Source organism: Eurosta solidaginis, chromosome 4 (genome assembly GCF_040869045.1).
Source record: "Eurosta solidaginis isolate ZX-2024a chromosome 4, ASM4086904v1, whole genome shotgun sequence".
In the NCBI taxonomy this organism is placed as follows: Eukaryota; Metazoa; Arthropoda; class Insecta; order Diptera; family Tephritidae; genus Eurosta; species Eurosta solidaginis.
The window spans coordinates 221,779,040-221,803,797 of record NC_090322.1 but is presented as its reverse complement, the minus strand read 5'-3'; the positions used below and the strand labels follow the sequence as shown (position 1 = coordinate 221,803,797).

Sequence of the window (24,758 nt, the reverse complement as noted above, 5' to 3'; positions counted from 1 at the left end):
CCCGGGTACCCCTAGAATGTGTTTATACAATGTGGATATCAAATGAAAACTGTTGATGAGTGCTATAGTACAGGATAATTTTCATACAACTGGGAGGCTAGGGTCTCGAGATATAGCCCAAAACGTGGACCCGGGTACCCCTAGAATGTGTTTATACAATATGGATATCAAATGAAAGCTGTTGATGAGTGCTAGAGTACAGGATAATTTTCATACAACTGGGAGGCTAGGGTCTCGAGATATAGCCCAAAACGTGGACCCGGGTACCCCTAGAATGTGTTTATACAATATGGATATCAAGTGAAAGCTGTTGATGAGTGCTAGAGTACAGGATAATTTTCATACAACTGGGAGGCTAGGGTCTCGAGATATAGCCCAAAACGTGGACCCGGGTACCCCTAGAATGTGTTTATACAATATGGATATCAAATGAAAGCTGTTGCTGAGAGCTCTAAAGTTCATTGTGATATTCGATTTAGTCGCATCAACCTGGTAAAACTGATAAATATGCATGCGAAGCTGAAATAAAAACAAGAATTAATAATACCTACATACCTATTTACATACGTCCTATCCGATTTTCCTGAAATTTCGTATATAAATTTACCTATATTAGTATTTATTTCGATACTTTTTTCCGGGACGTATACCAGAGATGGACTGGGAGTGGGATTAGGACTAGGACTGGGACTGAGACTGAGACTCGGAGTGGGACTGGGACTGAGACTCGGAATGGGACTGGAACAAAACACATACTACCCACTGGGACCGGCAATAAGAGATGAAGAAGAAGGAGAAAAACTTGAGAGAAGAGAAAAGAGAAAAGGAGACTGAGAAAGAGATAGAATGAGACGAAGATGGAGATGAAGCGAAAAAGACGGAGGGAAGGAGTGAATAAAAAGATTAGGAAATAGTGTAGAGGGGTAGGACAGAGTTAGACGGAAAAAGCTTATTAAAATGTATGCAGATAGGTCAAATTTGGGGCAAAACCACGTCTGCCGGGTCTGCTAGTTTCATATAAAATAAGATTTACTGGAGCACTTACATAAATGAAATGTTAGATTTCATTGTTTGATTTGCTTACATTAACTTTTTCTAAATATGTACATTTTAAGAGCTTGAATCAGCCAAGGAAAACCTTATGTGCTTTTTGTTCTGCGAATATGGAAACTACCTATACAAAACTCATGCTGCGAGCAAGGCTGGACTCCGACGCCAATTTTTCAAGGCTTGTCAAGCGATTTTGGCTCATAGTAGAAGGTAAAAATTTTTCACGCGAGACAATAGACTAAAAGAACGCTCCCCTTTAGCCACACTGACTGGAAGTGTGCAAAATATTCTTAATGCTATGCAGATGTTCGGAAATAAGTCTTCCATCTTCAAGTCATGAAATTTCTTCGGAAGTTGAAATGGTGGCAGCCAATCACATCCCAAATTTGCTAAGTGGATGGCTTTGAGATGAATGATTTCATCTATTAGATCCGTAGAAATATCGATACCATAAATCGAGCAGAATGCCGCTGCCTTTTCTCTGAGCTCTTCCTCCGTCAGATCCTGATAATTCCACAAAAAATTAAATTTAATCGCAAGTCATTTACGGCTTCGAAACGTATTGTCATGTTACCAATCAAGCAGTCCAAAAGAACGAAAAAAACTTGCTGTTTGAATTGAGCTTCGGAATAACACTCAGGTGATTCGCCAAGTGATTCATCGAACTGGTGCTTTCTTATCTTCCTTCTTTTCACTTCGAAGATATTCACAACTCCTATACTCCCTGCCAGAACCTTACATTCTTGAAGTATGATCGACCATTGATCCCTGAACTTCTTCAACTCATCAATCAGGCTACGTATATTTTCTGTTTCCACATCCAGTGTGACATTTCTAGCTTCCAATTCCAGATTTCGATGGTTGATTACCGTCAACACTTTGAGCCAAATGGAGGGTAAGGGGATACACTCAAAGTTCCCCATATATGCTTCAATGCCTTTCAAATCCGTTACTGTTTCTGAACTCAGATTCAAAAGCTTGATTTCATCAATAGATTTCTTGGGGAATGTGGGTTGCGAAAGCTTTGGCACTATCCACACGAGCAGACCATCATGTTTGTGACATGCTGTACAAGGACCAATTAGTTTTTTCCTTGAGAATTTCCCATATCTAAGGGCTTGCGCTAAAGATATTATACAATTTCTGCATAATACCGAAAAATGTGATGACTTCTGCACAACTTTCAGCAGCTTGCACTCCACATAAATTTAACCTATGACAAGCACAATGTGCAAATATTGCCAGGGATTATATCTCGGGATATGACTCAGCGCTCCTTTTTAATGACCGCTCATATTACTGCCATTTTCATACCCTTGCCCGCGGCAGTCATTCAGTGGAATATTCTGCTTTTTTAGAGTGCTGCGAATCAGCTCAGCGAGAGCAACTCGTGTTTTTGCGTTACAATCGACAAATTCTAAGAAGCGTTCTTGGATATTCCATTTTCCGGAGTCCCTATCTAATAAAACATAACGCAATATAACAAGTAAGGAAGGTTAAGTTCGGGTGTAACCGAACATTACATACTCAGTTGAGAGCTATGGTGACAACATAAGGGAAAACAACCATGTAGGAAAATGAACCGAGGGAAACCCTGGAATGTGTTTGTATGACATGTGTATCAAATGAAAGACATTAAAGAGGATTTTATGAGGGAGTGGGCCATAGTTCTATAGGTGGACGCCATTTAGGGATATCGCCATAAAGGTGGATCAGGGTTGACTCTAGAATTTTTTTGTACGATGTGGGTATCAAATGAAAGGTGTTAATGAGTATTTTAAAAGGGGAGTAATCCTTAGTTTCATAGGTGGACGCCGTTTTGAGATATCTCCATAAAGGTGGACCAGGGGTGACCCTAGGATTTGTTTGTACGATATGGGTATCAAATTAAAGGTATTAATGAGAGTTTTAAAAGGGAGTGGTGGTAGTTGTATATGTGAAGGCGTTTTCCAGATATCGACCAAAATGTGGACCAGGGTGACCAAGAACATCATCTGTTGAATACCGCTAATTTATATATATATGTAATACCTGCACAGATTTCAAGGGTTTTTTATTTCGCCCTGCAGAACTTTTTCATTTTCTTCTACTTAATATGGTAGGTGTCACACCCATTTTACAAAGTTTTTTCCAAAGTTATATTTCGCGTCAATAAACCAATCCAATTACCATGTTTCATCCCTTTTTCGTATTTGGTATAGAATTATGGCATTTTTTCATTTTTCGTAATTTTCGATATCGAAAAAGTGGGCGTGGTGATTGTCGGATTTCGTTCATTTTTTATACCAAGATAAAGTGAGTTCAGATAAGTACGTGAAGTAAGTTCAGTAAAGATATGTCGATTTTTGCTGTACTTATCGTGTTAACGGCCATGCGGAAGGACAGACGGACGACCGTGCATAAAAACTGGGCGTGGCTTCAACAGATTTCGCCCATTTTCACAGAAAACAGTTAACGTCATAAAATCTATGCCCCTACCAAATTTCAAAAGGATTGGTAAATTTTTGTTCGACTTATGGCATTAAAAGTATCCTAGGCAAATTAAATGAAAAAGTGGGGCGTGGTCGTTCTCCGATTTTCCTAATTTTTATTAAACATACATATAATAATAGGAGTAACGTTCCTGCCAAATTTCATCATGATATCTTCAACGACTGCCAAATTACAGCTTGCAAAAATTTTAAATTACCTTCTTTTAAAAGTGGGCGGTGCCACGCCCATTGTCCAAAATTTTACTAATTTTCAATTCTGTGTCATAGGTTCAACTCACCTACCAAATTTCACCGCTTTATCTGTCTTTGGTAATGAATTATTGCACTTTTTCGGTTTTTCGAAATTTTCGATATCGAAAAAGTGGACGTGGTTATAGTCCGATATCGTTCATTTTAAATAGCGATCTGAGATGAGTGCTTAGGAACCTACATACCAAATTTCATCAAGATACCTCAAAATTTACTCAAGTGATCGTGTTAACTGGCGGACGGATGGACGGACATGACTCGATCAAATTTTTTTTCGATCCTGATTATTTTGATATATGGAAGTCTATATCTATCTCGATTCCTTTATGCCTGTACAACCAACCGTTATGCAATCAAACTTAATATACTCTCTGAGTCTGCTCAACTGAGTATAAAAACAGTCTGCTCAATATGTGCCGAATCAGGGGTTACATCCACTGTTACTGTGTAATACTTGACGGACTTTCTCTCGCCTTCTATCTTTCTAATTAATTGACTTGCACAGATGTCTATGAACTCATTTTGTATTCCATCAGACAAATAATGTGCTTGGAGACGATTCTGTTCCATTTGAGATTCCCTCACCTCCAAATGTTCATGCAATAGGGGGTCATAATTGCTGATCAGTTCCAAATACCAAGAAAGTTTCCATTTTTTGGATTTCCGATCAATGAATTATCCCCCCTAAATGCCAATCCTTTTTCTCCAAGAAATAAAACAACATCAAGAATTCTGCGTGGTATCTCTCCAGCGAGCTGCTCTATTTTTAAGGGTTTCCGCTAAGAGAAAATCCTCTGAACTTCCATTTCGAATTCTCATTTCATATTGGCGCCACTCTATATAGCAAATTTTATGATTTTGACTATTTTCATGTTCAGGAATTTTGTCGTGTGACATCTTCTAATTTTTTTCTTTAGAATAACTTGAAGATTTTGTCAAAACTGATCGGATATTTTCGGAAATTTTGCTGAAAAGCCGGCATGGAAAACAAAAAAGCGCTTCTTTTGTTGTACTCCAAACGAGCCAATCACGCTTTACTTTTTCTCGGTTTTTTTAGAGTAGTATGGAGTATGATTTGAAGGAAATGGCGACCACTTAAGTCGTTGGGAAGTCGAAATAAAATGTGATTTTAAGTTAGTTTAAGCATTAACTTAAAATCATCCCTTTCCTCGGCCCTGAAAGTATTTAAAAACAGAATACATACATACTCTCGAAAACACTTTGAAATCGAAAGCTTATATTTCGGTATTATTAAGCGCTGTACGCAGATCAAAAGCAAACGTTCAAGAAAAATTTTGAATTTTCTTGAGCTTGAAAATAGCAGTACAGCAATTTTGGAATTTCACGATGCATGGCAATTTATACATGAATACCGCTTTTATAAAAATAAAACAAAATTTATGAAACATTTTGATACCATCCCCCCCCCCCCCCCCCCCCCCCCCCCCCCCCCGCTTTGTCCCAAAAGGGGCGGTGCCACGCCCGTTTTAAAATATTGGAATTTTTTCCTATTTTTTGTTATAATTCCACTTGGGTAAAGAAATATAATTGATATAAAGCCTTTTTTTTGCAAAGATATGGCTTATTTTGTTTGTAAACGACCCCCCTAAAAAATTGTTTATATAAAAGTGGGCGTGTTCCTAAACCGATTTGAATAAATTGGGGAAAAATAACGTGACATCAGGACGGACAAGACGACAGCTATTTCGATTATACCTTGTAAATCTCTTCAAAGCCTTTTACTGCCGGGAGTGGGATTTGAACTCGCACTACTACGATGCTTGAAGAGTTACAAGCGTATTCAGCCACGTCATGCATTAGTTGTTGTAAACTGTATCCCATTTTGCCTCCCTTGCGTATTTTATTCTTCGCACAGTATATACTAATCATGTGTTAAAGTCATGCTTTTTTGTTGTGGCGGTTTCAACGAAATTGGTATTTTTTGGTTTTGTTCCATTTATAGAACTACAAAGAATTGACCAATGTTGTCTATTTGTATGAATTAAGCGGTGATTGCCCTCATTGCTTTTTTAAGTGTATGAAAACATTTATTTGAAACTATTTTTATACTCAGTTGAGCAGAGCTCACAGAGTATATTAATTTTATTCGTACCCGTAACGGCATAAGCTTGAGTAAATTTTGAGGTATCTTAATGAAATTTGGGCACTCATCTCAGACCGCTACTTAAAATGGACGCAAAAGCCTACGCCTACTTTTTCGATATCGAAAATGTCGAAAAACCGAAAAAGTGCAATAATTCCTTACCAAAGGCGAATAAAGATTGGTAGGTGGGTTGACCATATGACGCAGAATAGAAAATTAGTAAAATTTTGGACAATGGGCGCGTCATCGCTCACTTTTAAAAGAATGTAATTTAAAAGTTTTGCAAGCTGTAATTTGGCAGCTGAGTATGTAACGTTCGGTTACACCCGAACTTAGACTTCCTTACTTGTTAATTTATAATTTGTTGAATAATTCGGGAAAAATTTAAACAACGTGACATCAGGACCGATTTAGTTAATTTTTCTTCGAAGCATTCCTTTTAGTAATTTGCTGAACTTTGTTATGATAGGTTTAACGGTTTTTAATTTATGATTAATACTATTTTTAAAATTGATTTTATCACAATTGGGCGGTGTCACGCCCATTTTCAAAAATGTTTTCAAATTTTTATCAATAGTCTCAATAACACGTAAAATTTCAACATTCTAGGTGTATTATCTACTAAATTATCAGTTTTTTTTGTTTGTTTCCAAAATGTTTTATATATAAAACATGGGCGTGGTTATCATCCGATTTAGCTCATTTTCAATACCAATTTATTCTGGGTCCAGATAAGCTCGTGTACTAAATTTGGTGAAGAAATCTCAAAATTTGCTCAAGTTATCGTGTTAAAGGATGGAGAGACGGACGGATGGATTGACATGGCTTAGCCAAACTTTTTTCGATACTGATGATTTTTATGTAAGAAAGCCTATATATATCCCGATTCCTTTATACCTGTACAAACAACCGTTATGTTAACAAAGTTACTATACTCTGTGTGCAAAGCACGCTCAGTACAAAAGCTGTTTTACTTGCACGAACCAAGAGCCGCTCACATGGCATGAATATTTTCACTAACGTGATATACAACCATTAGGAATAGTCTCATTGAAATCAATTACTAATATGCACTAGAAAATTACTTTATATATATATGTATATGTAAATAATAATTCACATGCAAAAAGTATAAACACCAAGCAAAATGAATCCCTACACAATATATTTGCTTTTCTAAATTTATAAATTATCTTTTAACTTATCACAAGGTTAGGCCAAAAAATTTAATTCATACATTGTAATACAAATACAAAGCAAGCATGCGGTTTTCTATAACAACAAGTTAGCACAAATAATATTTGAAATTTAATATACAAAACGAAAACCGCACAAACACAACCGGCGCACTCAAGAGCTTTGAGTCGCTCGTCCAAGTGGCGACACAACTGCACCAACCGGCAGCTCTATCATTTTGCTATTTGATTTTATTTTTTATTTTTAGTGTGTCTATTTTTCTACCTTGAATGTTTTCGAAAATTCCTAAAATCTGCACAAAAACGCAAAAAAGCAGTACACAGCAATAAAAAAAATTTGCATGAAAAACATTTGCGGCCGCTGACACAAACAAGCTGAATTGGTTTTATGTTACCTTTCGTACACAATTGACATGCGGGTATTCCTAAAAGTAGACTTTGGTAACGAGGAAATACACGAGGGGCATGAAGCGCAACCTTATGTAAATGCAGTAGTAAGCCAGAGCGCCTGTTATGAAGGCAACAAACAATTGAACAAATGTAAAGCCTCTTTAGCAAAGCGGTCATACTTTGTCATACTTATCAGGGCTCCCAAATAAGTCTCAACGAATTAAAACGGCCTCATAACAACTGTTATTAATAACATTTGGTTGTTTTTTCCTCTCCCAAGGACTGGCTTAACGCCGATGACAAAGAAAGAGTGGTGGTAGCTCTTCACCTCGACGGATGTCATCATCAGGAATCAGTTCCATCAGCGAGAAATCCAAATTAGAGATATGTGCCTGCAGTGCATTACTACCGCTGGCCCAGCTGCAAGGACAAGAGCTCCGACATCAAATCCTTTTTTTTCTATGCCCTTCATTCTGATGCAGCAAAGAAACGCAAATGTTTATTTTGCTCTTCTGAGGTATACCTTTGGCTATTGGTAGCATGTTGCTATTATGTAGTGAGGATTTGGTCGCATTTGAAGTCACAGTGTGGTCGATCTATGGAAACTTACTTTTTGTGTTGAAATGAATGTGATAGATAATACTAACCGTTGGTAAAGTAAGGTTGAGCTGGCTTGAGAACTTCACATAGACTGAAAGAGTCCACAGTGTTACCAGAAGTTTGCTTAGTGACCAAAGTGAAAAACCCTATCGTGAGCCAGGACCTATATATATTATATAATAACTCCGTGCTCTTCGAGAATACTTTTAGCTTTCCCTTACCTATTGTACTTGCTGCTTTCAGATCTGATAGCTGTGCTGCTCCCAATAGCTGGAGTCCTAGCATGGCGAGTGCGTGAGTGAGCACAAAACCTGTTCAAAAATTTCTTCCTCCACTCCGCACTTTCTTCATCTGCTATTACGAACAAGGGCTTATTTAAAAAAAAATGTGACTCCAGAAGGCAGAGTCCAGTCAGAATACCCATCATGAGCCTACAAACCCCTATTGTCAATGATAAGGTTGTAAGACCTGCACATGATCCTCGACTTTTTAATCCACGCTTTTCCTGCTAGGTGGCCTTCTTTTAATCCCGCTCACCCTAGTTGGGACGTTTATGGTACAAGCTTCGCGGCATGCGGCCTGTCAAGCAAGCTTTTATTTCCGTATATTCCCACATTGTTTATTTCTCCCTATGCCGATTCTTTCCAGGGACTGTTTACACTCAAACACTGTTCAGGATGTTGAGCTATGAGAGATTGTTGTTTTAGTTATTATTTGGTGGCCAATATAAAAATTTACGCGACGGAATTTTAAGCTATTCTCCTACCGTGCTTCTACTGCTTTAGTCACACCTACTAATTTCGTCTGAAAACACTTCAGTAATGTGACAGCTTGTAGGAATTATTTATTTTTCATCGGCGCAGTATATCGCAGAGTGTACTCCTTCTATTACTATGGAACCATCGCCCTACAGTAGTATCGCCTTCCTCCAGGCTTTAGGGAGTTAGAATATACCCGCGGTAGGTGTGCCTGTCGTAAGAGGTGACTAAAATACCAAATAGATTCAAGGGGTTGTGTGGCTCGACCCTTTCAAGGGGTTTGCCAACGCAATATATAGCTTCTCAAACCTAATTGTCAACCTCATCTATCCGTGGCGAATCCTGTTTCATTAACACACGAGGCTCTGACGACCCCGAACTCCTCATGGATCTAGAGGTTGGGCGCGCGGTATGGCCTAGAAGGTCGCATGTGGTCATAACAAATCGTTCCCGAGATGGTCGGGCTTAGTACTAGAACGTACCGGATCTGCATCCGGAAAAGGACCATCAACATCGATAGTACTACCCAAAGCCTTCGGGGAGTGTTATTATCGCTACAACAAAAACAACGAGTATGGGCTAGTCTGCCCCTGCGCCAACCTTCCACCAGTGCGGCAATCCTAAGAGACCCATTGAAGCGCACGTAAAGAACTAGAAGTCGCTTCGTGCAATATTTTATGACGCCATACTACTATGTCCGTATGGTCTACACTGCACCGAGGGATTGAGCACGTTGTAGTTGTTAACGCTTGTAACTTGACACCTGGTCTGCAGGTAGAATGTGCAGAATGATATACAGTGAAGCGAGTTGTTTTCAGGGCTCCCTTAGTTTAGCATTAATAGCCTGAAATTTGTTCAAGTGGACAAGGTCTCCATAATATAAGATAGGCGTTAGGATCGCTGTAAATATACAAAATGACAGAGTAGTCGGTAGACCCCACGTGCACTCCAGCATTTGTTTATATACCTAAAGTGCCTTCGGGGATTTCCTCACTCTCTTCTCCACGTTGAGTTTTCATGAAAACTTACTGTCTAGTATGATTCTTATATATTACGTACAAAGTTTCTCTTGCAGAGCTACTCCTCCTAGTTTGGGCCTAGTACAAATCGCGATCTTATACCTCCGTCAATTAAGCATGCACCATCTGTTTAGGGATGGATGTACTTGAATTTAATAAGACCATTCAGGATCGCACGTTTTGAGACATTTTTGAAAGCCCCGGCAATGTATAAGAAGACCCCTAAAGCGTACTTCTGATATTCCTCAATGTTTATGGCTCAATGTTTACGACTACCTTATGTGGTGCTCTATCGATTTGCTTTTGGAGTAAGCATGTTGTTTTTTTTTTAAGAAGAGTTTTTGATTCACTTCCAAGTTTCACATAAATGTTCCACAAGTTTTTAAATGAATAAATTTGACCCTTACAGTGAAGGTCCTGGGTTCAAGTTCTGAGAAAAGTAACATCGAATAACTTCGTAGTGAAAATTCATATGCACTGCAAATGCCGTTCCGATCGGCACAAATTATGGAAAGTCGCCCCGGAGGAATACCGGGTTTCAGTTCAATTTTTTTTTTTATAATAATGTGCTGTTGGAACAATCGCGAAACCAAACTCAATCTGAATTATGTATATTCCCATTCGTAATACATGCAAAAGACTACGAATCTATTTAATATTGTAACAAACCCATCAGAGGTATTAATTCTAGACAAAAAGAGACAGACATGTACTAGGACTAAAAGGGTCTCATATTTTAAGGGGTCTCTCAATTTTAAAAATAGAATAGTTTTAAAAAGCTGAGGTTGCAAATGAGCATCTTCTACCAAGAGGAGTGTTTTATATGTATTTATTAAAATAAATCCCAATCCCACATGCCAGAAACGTTCCATTAGGCAGCGTCCTTGCAACACTTTTTCCTACAAAAACTTTACAAATTTCAACGAAGTATATCTCAAAGGGTTGGAAAGTCGTCGACGAATGGCTTGACGTTGATCTTGTAAACTGAAATGCGGATATAACATACAACAAGATAGGCAATGAACGTGGAAGGGTATGCAGAGTATCGGATATTTCTACCTTTATTATGTTAAAGTATAGGTGTTTACGTGTTATATATGTATGTGGTAAAATAAATTATTTGATTTTTTTTTCATTTCAACGTAGAAGTTATACTGTCTTGAATGAAGTGAACTATTGTTTCTTAATGTTCCTCATAAATCTGAATAAAAACCATACCAGTATAGATTTGGCCAAAATCTTGTACTGCCTTAAAACTTATCAACAAACTTTAAATGCTGAAGTGAGCGATGCTAAAAAAGTCGGTACGAAATTAGATACCCGAAACAGGCATACAATTGAATTTTGGTTCTACACGGCGTATACGTAACTACCAGCCATTGATATGTGCTTTCACCACGCACAATACCAATATCAACGGATATTGATTTTCTCTTTAGCTACACATTTCCTTTTTTGTTGAGTGAACATTTAATCGCCTTTTGTATTATGGCCGCCGCTTTACTGTGTTATCACAATCACATTGCCTAGCCATATTGTTTGTCCAGCGCCCGCATATGTCAGCAACACCGGCCCGCTCCGTTATCGTTGTCTGCTCTGGCTGATAAAGCTGCTTTCCATTCACGCCATGTTGTCATTCAACATTTTCTGTACGTTTAGCGGTTTGAATTTTCTTATTTCCTTTAATGTTTGCATTCAACTGTATTTTATATGGCTCATCATTTTTTCCTTATCTCAGATTTCATTCGCTTTTTATCACCATCTTTATTGATTTCCATCAAAAAGAAGGTTAATGTGGTGTTAAGGTAAATGTGGATATTCGGTTTTTAAAAATGAATAAATTGCTTTGGGTTCGAAATCTGTTTTTAAATGGGATTTACGATGTTGTAAACGAGTTATTTATTAATGGTTAAATCGTGCTGAAGATATATTTATCATTGGCCTTTGCAAACGAGCTGTAAGATTTGTCTTTTATGGACTGGACATAAAGACGAAAATATTCAGATCCGAGGTGAGTAAAAGAGTCGTCGCATTCCTATCTTGGCAGCGACGTCTCTGTTGAAAGATAAAAATCAAAACTGTGAAAAATTTTGTATATCTAGCCTGAGCCCTGACAACGAACACATTGTCGGCTTGGAAATCAAAATCTTGCCCACAATTTTACTTTTGACCATGACGGCAGTTGAAAAGTTAACTCCTCTCGACGAAAAAAAAAACAGGCTTTACAAGTCAATCATTAAACCTCTTCAATTCAATTGAATCTGAGGATGATAGCAGGGCCAGGAAAATTCTCTCTGAGGTGGATACGATGTAGGTCTATTATGGCGCGAAGACGACCTCAAGTTAACAAAAAGTTACGACATGGCACGAAAACCTTTGCATAGTATTGAGACTCGTATGAAAAGAAATGGCGGGTTTGCAACTAAATACAAGCGTGAGATTAACAAATACATAGACAAAGGCTACGCCAGACTGCTTTCAGATGAAGACACTAATAAAAGCAAGCCAACCGGCGGCAAACATATCAAACATGTCACTAAACAGGAATCTGCTTAAAGGCCCAGAGAAGGTACAATCATTAATATCAATTTCGTTTAAATTCCGACAGGGAAGCATCGCCGTTGCTGGAGACATCGAGGAAGTTTTCTCCCAAATACGAATCAGATCGGAGACCAAGTCTTTCAACGTTTTTTGTGGCGAGGTGACAACTTAAGTCAGCCAGTTCGCGTTTATGCTATGACGACAATGATCTTTGGAGCTGCATGCTCACCGTGTTGTGCAGAACATATAAAAAACTTAAGTGCTGCCAAATTTAGTTGCCAAATGTCAAAAGGTGTCGACTCAGTCTTGAACAAAACTTACGTTGATAACCTTGTCATTAGTTTTAACGATATTAAAGAAGCCGTGTCAACCGTTCGTGAAGCCGTTGAAATCAACGCCGCAGCCGGGTTCCGACTACGGAAGTTCATAGCCAAGCATAAATTGTTGCAACCCAGCCTTAATGGTGAAAGTAATACGCAGGGTTGTCAATATGGAAAAAGAAGCAGCCACCGATAAAATACTCGAAAGTTTTGGAATCCAGCAACAGATACGTTCAAATTTGAGTTTAAATTCCTAAAAGTATCCAAAGAGATTCTGCGTGGCCAGCGGCCGCCGACGAAGAGAGAATTGTTGGGCATTGTAATGTCCATTTACGATTCATTCGGATTTTTGTCACATATAATAGCAAAATTAATTTTACAATCATCATGGAAGGAAAACATAGCGTAGGATGAGAAACTGCCTCCACAGCTTTCCACAGAGTGTAATAGCTGGTGGTCGAAGTTCCAGGCTGTCAGCTCATTATTGATCGTGCGCTGTTATTCGAAATTGCTACCAAAAGCCAAAACATTCAATTGCACATTTTTGTTGATGCAAGTACGAGTGTGTACGCTGCTGTCGCTTACTTACGCGTGGAGTTGGAAGAAACAGTAGAGGTATCACTGCTGTGCGGCAAGTCGGTATATGCTCCAATCAATCCAATGACAGTTCCACGATTGAAACTGCAAGCAGCAGTTCTCGGTTGCCGCTTATAAACGTTAATAGAAGAAATTCGTGAGTATCGAATCAACAGTACGACATTTTGGACGGATTCACAGACAATTATTCTGTGGATACGTTCCCACTCACGATCATATAAGCCATTTGTAAAATATAGGATTGCAGAAATTCTGACAACAACAACAGTCAGTCAATGGCACTGTGTACCAACAGCTTTAAAATTAGCAGACGATGCTACACGCGTCATGTCAATACATACGTTCCCGCAGAACAACCGTTGGGTTCGCGTTCCTGAATTTTTACACCAGGATGAGGAACACTGGCCTCAAGAAACTACGCTTATGTCCGTCGAAAGTAGCAACGAAGAACAAACTAGGCTACACTCGCTATTTTGCGGAACAGGTGAGAAGTTTATCAATTTCACTAATTTCTCGTATTTTCTTAAACTATTGAGAGTGGTTGCCTGGGTACGCCGTTTCATTAACAACGCCAGAGGAGACAAGCTTACAGACGAACTACGAGCTGGCGAGTTAATCGCTGCCGAAAATCTGATATGCAAATTAGTACAAAGGGAAGTGTATCAACATGAAATCGAATTGCTGCAAAACAAAAAGGTCATACCTAAAGATAGTACTCTATTCGCATTGACGCCATATTTGGATGATGATAATTTACTACGAATCTATGGAAGAATAGATGCAGCTTATTGTTTGCCAGTGTCTGTGCGTCGTCCGATTATTTTGCCATCGAATCACTACGTCACTAAATTAATTGTTACGCAACATCACATAAAGCGACACCACCAGAACGAATGTCAAACAATCAACGAAATTCGTCAGCGATATTGGATCCCGGCAATTCGCAACGTTTTAAAGTCCGTTAAGAAAAAATGCCCAGAGTGCATATACGATAGAGCAAAGCCGGCCGCACCACTAATGGGTCAGCTGCCAGTGGACCGTTTAACACCGTTTTACATACAGTGGAGTCGACTATTGTGGACCGTTTCATGTGGTCATTGGTCGCAGGAGAGAAAAACGCTGGATTGCCTTATTTAAGTATATGACAACGAGGGCGGTACACCTGGAGCTATCCGATAGCCTGTGTACGGATGCTGTTCGGCCGGGGTGCGTCTAATCCTGGAGGTAGGTGGGCGCACCGGGTCGATCTCAATGAACGGGTTGGGTTTTTGGAGTAAAGAAGAAAAATGAAGACGAGAATTCCTCGTTATAATAATCTGTTTTATTAGGTAGAAGTAAAACAAACTGGTTACAATATTACCTGAATGTATTGTAGAAAAAAACGGCAGAGATCGTTGGCGGCAGATGCGTGCTGGTTGGCGGTTAGAATCCAAGAGGCCGGTTGTATAGCAAGCTACAACCGTTGACCCGCAAAATCCTCCGTTTTGGAGGGGAAAGGCACCCACACATCAACCCCGACATGCATATGCATGAGTGCTGACTAAAAGCACACATACACGTGCATGTACATGCATGCACATGCATGAGGGTGATGGTGTGGGTGGTTATAAATTAATTCGAGTATCGAGTATCGATTTGCAGAGTTGCATTGGGGGGGGGTCGCAATCAGATGCGGAAAAGTTAGGCATCCTGCCTAAACATGCCGGCCCCCCTTGCGATACGCAACATCGTTTTCCGCCAATGACCTCCGCTGAAACGAGAAAAATTATTATAAGACTTACACACTAAACTTAATCTAAATGAGGAGTTCGTCTGCGATGCAAAATGGCCGGAAATCCTTTCCGACTTGCTTAGCCTGCCACCTGAGCTAAGATGAAAGAATTAGCGGTTATGAACAGTGAAGTGAATATTTCTTGCCATTGAATTATACATAATTCTTAAATATAGAAATTCAGAATGTAACATTTGTATTGTCGATGGCCAGTAAGGCTGGACGAAGAGGCCGAGGTCTCCGTTCCAGAGGGGCACCATTTTTTGTTATTGTTTGGTTTTTTTTTTTTTGTCGTTCCGGATGGAGAGGCCGAGGTCTCCATTCCAGATTTGCGGTTTTTTTTTTGTTGGTTGGACGAAGAGGCAGAGGTCTCCGTTCCAGACTCGAAGGTTTTGAGGTTTTTCTGGGCTGGACGAAGAGGCCGAGGTCTCCGTTCCAGCGTATAACGTGTCGTGTCGCTCTCAGGGCGACTGTGGCATTTTATGGATGTGCCAGGGCGAGTGGCCGTGAGGTTGGTTGGGTGATGCGCGTTTTCGCTGCAGCGCATGTATTTCGTCAGTTGTGTATTATATTATTACCCTACAAAACACCTGGTCACAAACCTACCCACGCCCATGCAAATGTGACTACGAATGTAACCTGTCACCGTAAAATGACTAGTCAAATGACGTGGAGTGACGAGAGCGTTTTTGCAGAATAGTTAGGGCTGTGATTTCGAGCAGCTTATATATTTCAACATAACCAGCAAGATTGCGGTGTGTGGGAGGCTGGAGCGGACGTGTTTCCAAGCCACCCGCGCAAAATTACTTGTTTTCGTGATACGCGTGGCGTTGTATTAACAAACGTATGTTAAAATGTATGAATAAACCGAGTTTAAAACGAAGCGTAGAGGCTGACGAAGGTATGTATTTAATTTTGTGCGCAAGCTCATGAAGAATAGCGAACATCGTAATTAAATTGGAAAATGTACCAACTGCCGGTGCTTACATGCAGATTGGCGATGCGGTCTTCACGACGCGTTCTATCTGCACGTATCATTATTAGATTGCATGCAGCCCTGTCGTGTATTTATTGGTTAGCTGACAGCTGGTATGGTGAATTTGTGGTGTGCGAGTATATATATATACATACATGTACTTGCTTGCCCTTGAAAAAAAACTAGGTCACTGGGGCATTAGCACACTAGGCCGGTAGAAACAGTTGACTTTTTCCAATTTCGGGATTTTGTCGTGTCGGGATTCTTTACTTTCGGGACTCGGATGGTTTTTGCACCGAGCTCTTATAATGACCTTTTGTGATATTTGTTGTTGAAAAACAACAAGTCCTGCCCCCCAGCCAGAAAACAGTACCAAAAAAAAAACGGAAAGGGTAACAGCAACGACAACAAAAAATGTCTTTGTAAAAAAAATGTTAAATTTTTTGTGCAAGGAGAGGTTTGTTTTTGTTTTGCTTTCCTCTTTTTTTTTGAATTCATTTGTTATGGATGACTGCTTGGTACTGCAGTAGATGCCCGTATTGGCAAAAATACGAAAGACGCGTCAGTCCCGATTGTGATGTTTTGTGTGGTTTTCGGTACTTATTTTGTCCATTTAATATTCGGTATCCGCCCTTAGTCTGACAGCACTAATGAAGCTGCCGTGGTTATTGCGGGTTGCCATCCAGTTGTTTTCCCGTAACAGGAATTTTCCAGGATACATGAATGCAGGATTGTGGTGGATAAATTACCCTCACCACATTGTTATTTGGATTTTCAAGCTGTTTAAATGTAAGTATGACGGGTTCCTCACTGATTTTTAATAGTTTTTTCTAATGGGTTTTTTTTTTTTTTTTTTTTTTTTTTTTTTTAGATGGAACGGATGCAAATGCTTCTCGTGTGTTTGGAGGCTGGGGGAGAGGAGCCAATCCAGGTGGTGGCGGATGTACAATACCCGGAGCAGCGGAGGGGCTCCTACATTTGCCACGCGCCGGACGAGTTGGTGCAGCAGGCGGTGGGGAGGTGTTGCGGCAAGTTAGGCCCTGTGTGCTCCGGGCCCTGCAGACGCCTCTGGTGGTAAAACTACGCGGGAGCACCACCGCCTGGTACGCCAAGTTCCATCAGGCGCAGGAGAACGTGTTGTGGGAGCAGCAGCCAGCACAGGGTCCAACGCCTCAGGGGGGGTATCGATGTCGTGTGTGCCAACGGCATCTTCGGTCGTTTGGCGGCTTGATTGCCCATCTAAATGGGCATATGCAATTTTACCCGTATAGGTGTTGGAGTTGCCCCAAGCGGTATGCGTCGTCCGCAGCGCTCTCCGTGCATCGCCGTCTTCGCCACTGAAGTGGGTTTCTGTGCCACTCAGTTACGGCTGTGAAGTAAGTTTTAATTTAAAATTTGTTGGAAAGAAGAGAAAAAAAATAATAAATGGATTTGTATTATCCTTCATATTATTTCGGCCTGATTAGTTACGGGGGGGGGGGGGGGGGTTGCTCTTGTGATGTAACCTTGTGTTGTCTTCTCTAATCTTATACAGACGCAAACAAGAAACGCACCATTGGGTGGTCGAGTTGGGTAACATGGCAACTCTGTCGTCTCTCGTTTTCTTGTATGTATCATACATACATACATACTGGTTTGAACATTCCAGTATAGAGAATGAAGCAAAAAAAAATGAATCGAAAGATTTATTTTACCGTTTTTTTTTGCTTCAATTCATGTGGAGTTTTACGCGTTGCTGGACAAAAAAGGTAAGTGGTAAAATATTTTGCAATAATTTTACTGAAATAAATATTTTCTTAGGTTATTTCAGATTTTTAACTCATTTTCTTTATTTTTTTCTTTTTCAGGTGGATGGCGGTGGCAAAAAAATGGCAATAGTGGCCGGACCAGCAGCCGGCGCCGTAGGAGATGATTTACCAGCCACATTTTTACCAGAAGTTTCCGACATAATGCGGAGTTTCGGCGACAGTGATCACCCACGCCTAGAAAGTGTCAAATTGGTGGAACACATACTGCAACAGCAATTACGTGGTATGTTTAATGAAGCCTCTTTTGTTGCAATGCGACGCAAAAAATAGTCCTTGTCCAGCACAGGCTGATGTGAAATTTCCTACTTCGAACAACACGCAGCAGCTCGCAGTTTTCTTTTGTTTTCCCCAGTAAGTTATTAATTATAAGCAACAAACTTAAAAATAAAATGCCTACAAGTGGTCATAAATATAGTATTCTACTGCCCACATATAATGAAAAAGAAAATTTGCCAATTATAGTTTGGCTAATTGTCAAATACCTCAGGGAAAGTGGTTACAAATATGAAGTTATATTAATTGACGATGGTAGTCCAGATGGAACTTTAGATGTAGCTAAGGATCTATAAAAAATCTATGGGGAACCGACGATAGTGCTGCGACCGCGCGAATCCAAATTGGGTCTTGGTACTGCATACATCCACGGTATCAAACACGCCACTGGAGATTTTATTATAATAGTGGATGCGGATTTGAGCCATCATCCGAGATTCATTCCCGCATTCATTGAGCTTCAAGCTACAAAGGACTATGATATAGTCTCAGGTACACGGTATAGGGGTGATGGTGGGGTTTTCGGTTGGGACTTCAAACGTAAACTCATATCTCGCGGAGCTAACTTCCTTTCGCAAATTCTACTGCGTCCCAATGCGTCGGATTTAACTGGTTCATTTCGTTTAGATAAAAAGGACGTGCTCGAGAAATGTATTGCCAGTTGTGTTTCGAAAGGCTATGTCTTTCAAGTGGAAATGTTAGTACGTGCACGTTAACATGGCTTCAGTATTGGTGAAGTACCTATAACATTTGTGGATCGCGTGTACGGCACCTCAAAACTGGGCGGAACAGAAATTATTCAATTTGCCAAAAATTTATTATATTTAGTTGCAATGCGTAGTAAGTAGTACAGCAACAACGCATGAACAGAAAAAATGGGTATTTTGTTCTGTGCGAGATTTAGTACGCGCGAATGTGCGTAGGCCTTTCACTTGCGATACAGTGTTACATTTGTGTGTATCTCGCTTGAGTGTTATAAAGAGTGGTTACTTGAATGATGAGAACAATTTAACGATTGTGTTTCCAAATGCAAAATTTATTAAGCTACTAGTCGATTGTGGAATGAATGTTAACGCCAAAAATGAGGCCAAAATCAACGCCACTAAATGTTGCTGTGCAACCATATAACTATTCTAATGATATTATATCGTTGCTATTGGAACATGGCGGGGACCTAGATCAACCAAATAAATCGGAATGAGCGTCCATTCACTTTGTAAGCAATCCAGCCAATACAATACCTCTAATGAATTTTATGAATCTTAAGTGTCTAGCTGCTACAGTTATAAGTAAATATAAAATTCCCTATCACCCTCAAATATCGAAATTACTTCAAGATTTTGTTAAACAACATGAACCTTGAAAATATACGTACATATATTTCAATTGCCTGGGCTGGGTCATTTGGATACGAACACATTCAGGACGTCCCAAAAAGTATACCTATCTTTACAAGACTCGACGCAAAGTTATTTGTTAGCCAAAATGGTGACTAGGTTTTGGCGTCGTCCGAGATACGACATAGATGATCCTCATGCTCCATATCATAAACGTATGAATTCTTTCCGTTTAAGGTAAAATATGAAATTAAAAGTGGAACACCATTAGTAATGTTTCTGGTTCTGTTTTAATTCATTGTTGAGAAGCGTTTTCCCTTTTTTTTTCTTTTGTGATCAACAACGCATCCCATTTTCGCGAAAAATAACCGGGAAGCTTTGCGGCAGTCCGCTACCTCCCCCCACCAGAGGTAAGGGGTAGCAGATACTGCGTAAAGTTGTAAAAATAACATTAGTCGGTTTTTTTTTTTTTTTATTAAAACCTCGTTCAAGTCTGACACTTCCCCCCACCAGTGGTAAGGGGTATCAGATACTGTTCGAGGTAAGGGAAGTATCCACCCGGTGGAATGCACTCCCGCTTTCAGCGACCTTTTGTAAGTCTGGCACTTCCCCCCACCCGTGGTAAGGGGTACTGGATACTGCTCAAGGTTAGGGAACTTTTTCCCACTTCCAAAAAAAATTTTTTTTTGACTTATGTGAAATTACGAAACGACTCCTTTCTTGATTGGGGTTTTTGAAATTCCCATTCGTAATCCAGTAAGTGGGAGGAATCTAGTAGTCTAGTAGTACTGATAATGCTTTTGCAAGTGCCAATATGTTGTGGGGGAAATGATTCGGTTTCTACTGAACATTTCGTGCTTGATAAGGTCATGTTGGGTTGGTCACTCTTTCAGACATTGTTTAGAAAATGCCGCACGTTGGACTTTTATTCAAAAAATGCACTATGTTGCCAAAAAAACTCCCTCTCCGAGCATAAGTTCAAAGCATTTTTGTTAATGAAATACATTCCGGGATGAAGTGTTCTTCACTCTCACTCTAATATAGGGCGGTTTGGAGAAAAGTCCGGAATTGGGAAATTTTTGACATTGAGATAGCATGATTCGAAGATGTAGGCGACATGGGGTGAGAAGCTACTCAGCAGCCCAAGTAACTACCAAGTTCTCCAACAAACTATAATATGTATAAAATTTCTAAAACAAGGCAACAATCAGTATTTACTTTAGTGCGTCGGTAGTTTGATAATACTGGTCTGTGTTCGATTATCATTAGCACGAACGCACATATTTATGAATGGAATGGTTTTCTTAAACAAATTGTGAGCCCAGACTTTCGGTGTTTATGCTTAAACTGAAATTTACCCTAATTGGAGAAATGTTTGAAGACCTTTTGAAAGGTATTCAAGATCAATGTTCAAAACCTTTTGACAATCCGTCTAAAAAGAATTGTTAGTTATAAGGGCTTTTTGGAGGCCACTTATAACATGCTTTCTTTTAGTAAATTTTTATGAGGTTTCATTTATTTTGTTTACACAATTTGTGAACCAACATCAACGCTTTGTAAGCTTAATGTTTGTTTGGGAAAGCTTTTATTGTAGACTTCCTACATGACGTGTACTTTGTTCTTATGAATTATAACTATTGGAGTCCTGATTGCTAGGCCCGCTTCGGTGCTGTTGGCCTCGTGCATTTGACCGAGTGCTGATGCAATATGTGGCAGATCCTGGCTCTGCGTTAGGGTTCTGGTGTCCTTGCTCTGGGGAGCGAGTGACTTTTGGGTTAAATTTTTGGAAAGTGAGAAAGATAATGGGCTGAAAGCCTTTAGGTTCTGTGGCAGATCGGTTCACCCTTCTGCGGTAGGTTGTTATGATGTCCTCGTTATGGGATAACGAGTGAATGGGATGGTCTCTGGTGTCCTCGCTCGGAGCGGGCGAGTGAATTCGGGGATTTTCTGGTGTCCTCGCTCTGGGTGAGCGAGTGAATTATGGGGTTTTCTGTTCAGGGGGCCCCCGGTTAGTCTTGTTAAAAAAAACTTAGATCGAAAAAAAAAAATGTTTTTTTTTTTGTTTGCGAGCTTTTTGTACGCTCTCCCGCGTCTTCGTGCGTCTCGCTCCGTATTCAGGTGTAGGAGTCCCTCCGGCAGACTCGAAATGAGACCGGAGGTAGAGAAAAAAAGAGAAGATGTAGGATCGCCCTCCGGTAGACTCGCACCATCACGAGACCGGGGGGTTGATTAGGGCATAGCCACAAGCTTAGGGATAGCGGGGCATCACGGCGCGTGGTTGAAACGCGTCTTCATGTCCCGCGCTCCCTTTCCCCATTGCCATCGCGTAGTACGTTTTAGGATTCCCCTCCGGTAGACTCGCACCATCACGAGACCGGGGGGTTGATTATAATATATGGCTCGGGAGAAACGCAGGCTTAGGGGTAGAGAGACACGAAGACGCGGGTTCCTTAATTTGCTTTCTATGCTATCACCAACCGTGGGCCTCTGATTTTAGGTAGTCGAGGGAAATAGGATTTTGGTTTTTGGGGTTTTGGAAGGCGGGGTTTGCCCCCTTAGATTTAATTCTCCTTGTCGTGGGACGGAAGGAGCACCAATTTCGTAATGGGTCTAGTTATTTGTCCCCTGGTTGTATGAACGTCAACAACACGCACACGGTTATCAGGGCCTGGGTGTGTGTTGACGATTCTGCCCACTCTCCACTCGTTGGGTTGGAGGTTGTCCTCTTTGATAACAACTAGGTCTCCGGGTTTTAGATTAGGTTGTGGATGTTTCCACTTGTATCGTTTCTGGATCTCGGTGAGATATTCGGTTTTCCATCGCTTGCAGAAAGTGTGATGGAGGGCTTTGAGTTTCTGCCACCGATTGATCATCGAGGCAGGGCTCTCACTCGCATCCGGCTCTGGCGGAGCCAGTAGATGGCTGCCAGTGAGGAAATGGCCTGGGGTAAGTGGCTCTAGGTCCGTTGGGTCATTCGACCCTGGGCTGAGTGGGCGCGAGTTGAGGCACGCCTCAATCCTGCACAAAAGGGTTTGGAACTCCTCCATGGTGTACTTATGGGGAGACGCGATCTTTTTGAAGTGGCTTTTGAAGCTCTTCACTCCCGCCTCCCACAAGCCGCCCTTATGTGGAGCAGCGGCGGGAATAAAATGCCAGCTTAATGCTTGATGATTGTACTTTGAGACTGTTTTGTCTCGGCTTTCTGCCAGGAAGGCTTTAAACTCGGATCGTAAAGATCTTGACGCTCCGACAAAGTTTGTACCATTGTCGGAGTAGATGTTTTTCGGACATCCTCTTCTCGCGATAAAACGCGCAAAGGCTGCGAGAAAGCATGGAGTACTAAGGTCACTAGTGGCTTCTAAGTGGATGGCCTTAGTGGAGAAACAGACAAAAAGGCATACGTAGCCTTTTGACAGTCGACATCCCCTACCGCGGTAGCTTTTGATATCGAAAGGCCCCGCAAAGTCTACCCCGGTATTGGTGAACGCGCGGGTCAAAGTAGTCCGTTCGCAGGGAAGGGTGCCCATGAGTTGTGACTGCGCCTGTTTTCGGTGAATAGTGCAGGTTTTGCAATTATGAATGGTTGCCCTAATCATGGTTTTGATGTTAGGTATCCAGTATTGGGTGCGTATCAGACGCACCATGAGTTGATTTTCCCCATGCAGACTTTGTTGATGAAACATTAGGACTGTAAGACGGGATAACCTGCAGTTGTATGGGAGGAGGATTGGGTGGCGTTCATTAAAAGCTAAGTCCTTTGACGCCCCGAGTCGCCCTCCTACCCGAATGATGCCATGTTGGTCTAGATAGGGATTAAGTGAGAGTATTGCACTTTTCCCTGCAATTGGTTTTCCGGCCTTTAGATCACTATATTCGGAACTATAGTGTTGTTTCTGATAGATTTTAATTAAGAGTTGGGTTACTGATTTGATCTCATCAGGAGAGATTAAAGGTGACTCGACCTGAAATGATTTTTTTGTTTTGGGGTGAGTTCTTCGGCAGAAACTCATTACGTATGAGAGCACCCGTAAAGCCCTAGGTAGATCTGAAAAGCGTTGAAGAACATCGATAGTATTTACTGTTGTTGTTGCGCAGGTCTTCGCCCTCTTTTCCTCTACGGAGGTGATGTAGTCACTTTCTTGTGCTGGCCATTGGGAAGTGTCTTCTTGCAGCCAAGAAGGTCCCTGCCACCACAACGAATTGTTGACCAATTCAGACGCAGGTAATCCTCTGCTACCCAAATCTGCTGGGTTAGATTCTGAGTTTACATGCAACCAGTCCTTATTTCCGACCATGTCGATGATCTTGGTGATCCGATGTGCGACGAAAGTGGACCAAGAACAGGGCGGTTTCCTTATCCATGCGAGGACGATAGTTGAATCCGTCCAAAGGTGCACTTTCACTGGTCCCAACTTGAGGTTCCTGAAAATTGATTCGGTGATTTCCGCTAACAGCACGGCTCCGCAAAGTTCCAAACGTGGAAGAGAAAGAGTTTTCACTGGGGCTACTCGGGTTTTGGCTAGAAGCAGGTTCGTGCAGACATTATCATCCGTTTTGACGCGCATGTAAATGGCTGCTGCATAAGCCTTCTCGGATGCGTCACAAAATCCATGGATCTCGATGTCGGTTCCTGGTGAAAAGTTGACCCATCTAGGTATCCGGATTTTATCGATTTCACGGTATTGGTCGGTGAAGGTTTTCCATCTTTCCAGCGTACTGGTAGACACTGGTTCGTCCCAAGCGGTCCCTTCTAACCAAATACTTTGCATGAGTATTTTTGCCACAATCACCATTGGTGCCAGCCACCCTAATGGATCGAAAAGTTTGGCGATTGCTGATAGTATCGCTCTCTTCGTAATGTTTTCCGGGTTGTCCAGCGTCCCTGCGTTAAAATAAAATAAATCGGAGAGGGCATTCCATCGAATGCCTAACGCTTTAACTGAACTGGTGTCTTCGAATGCCAGGAAGTTTTCATTGAGCAGGTCTGTTTTGGGGATGTCCCTTAGAATGTCCTCTGAATTGGATGTCCATTTGCGAAGTGGAAAGCCCGCTGAGTGTAGGACTTGACGAATTTCATCTCTGGCTTTAATAGTCGATGTGATCGTATGTCCACCCGCTAACACGTCATCTACATACATGTATTCTCGTAGTATGTTAGCCGCTGTAGGGTGTGAGTTTGACACGTCGTCTGCCAGTTGTAGGAGCGTTCTTATCGCGAGATATGGAGCGCAATTCACTCCGAAGGTAACCGTCTTTAATTCGTAAAGACTAATAGGG

The 24,758-nt window shown here is 41.0% G+C and overlaps 1 pseudogene; it reads left to right on the top strand.

The window, feature by feature from the left end:
• Positions 1–18,189: 18,189 nt before the first annotated feature.
• On the top strand, positions 18,190–18,992 carry LOC137248782 (dolichol-phosphate mannosyltransferase subunit 1-like; annotated as a pseudogene).
• Positions 18,993–24,758: the final 5,766 nt, after the last annotated feature.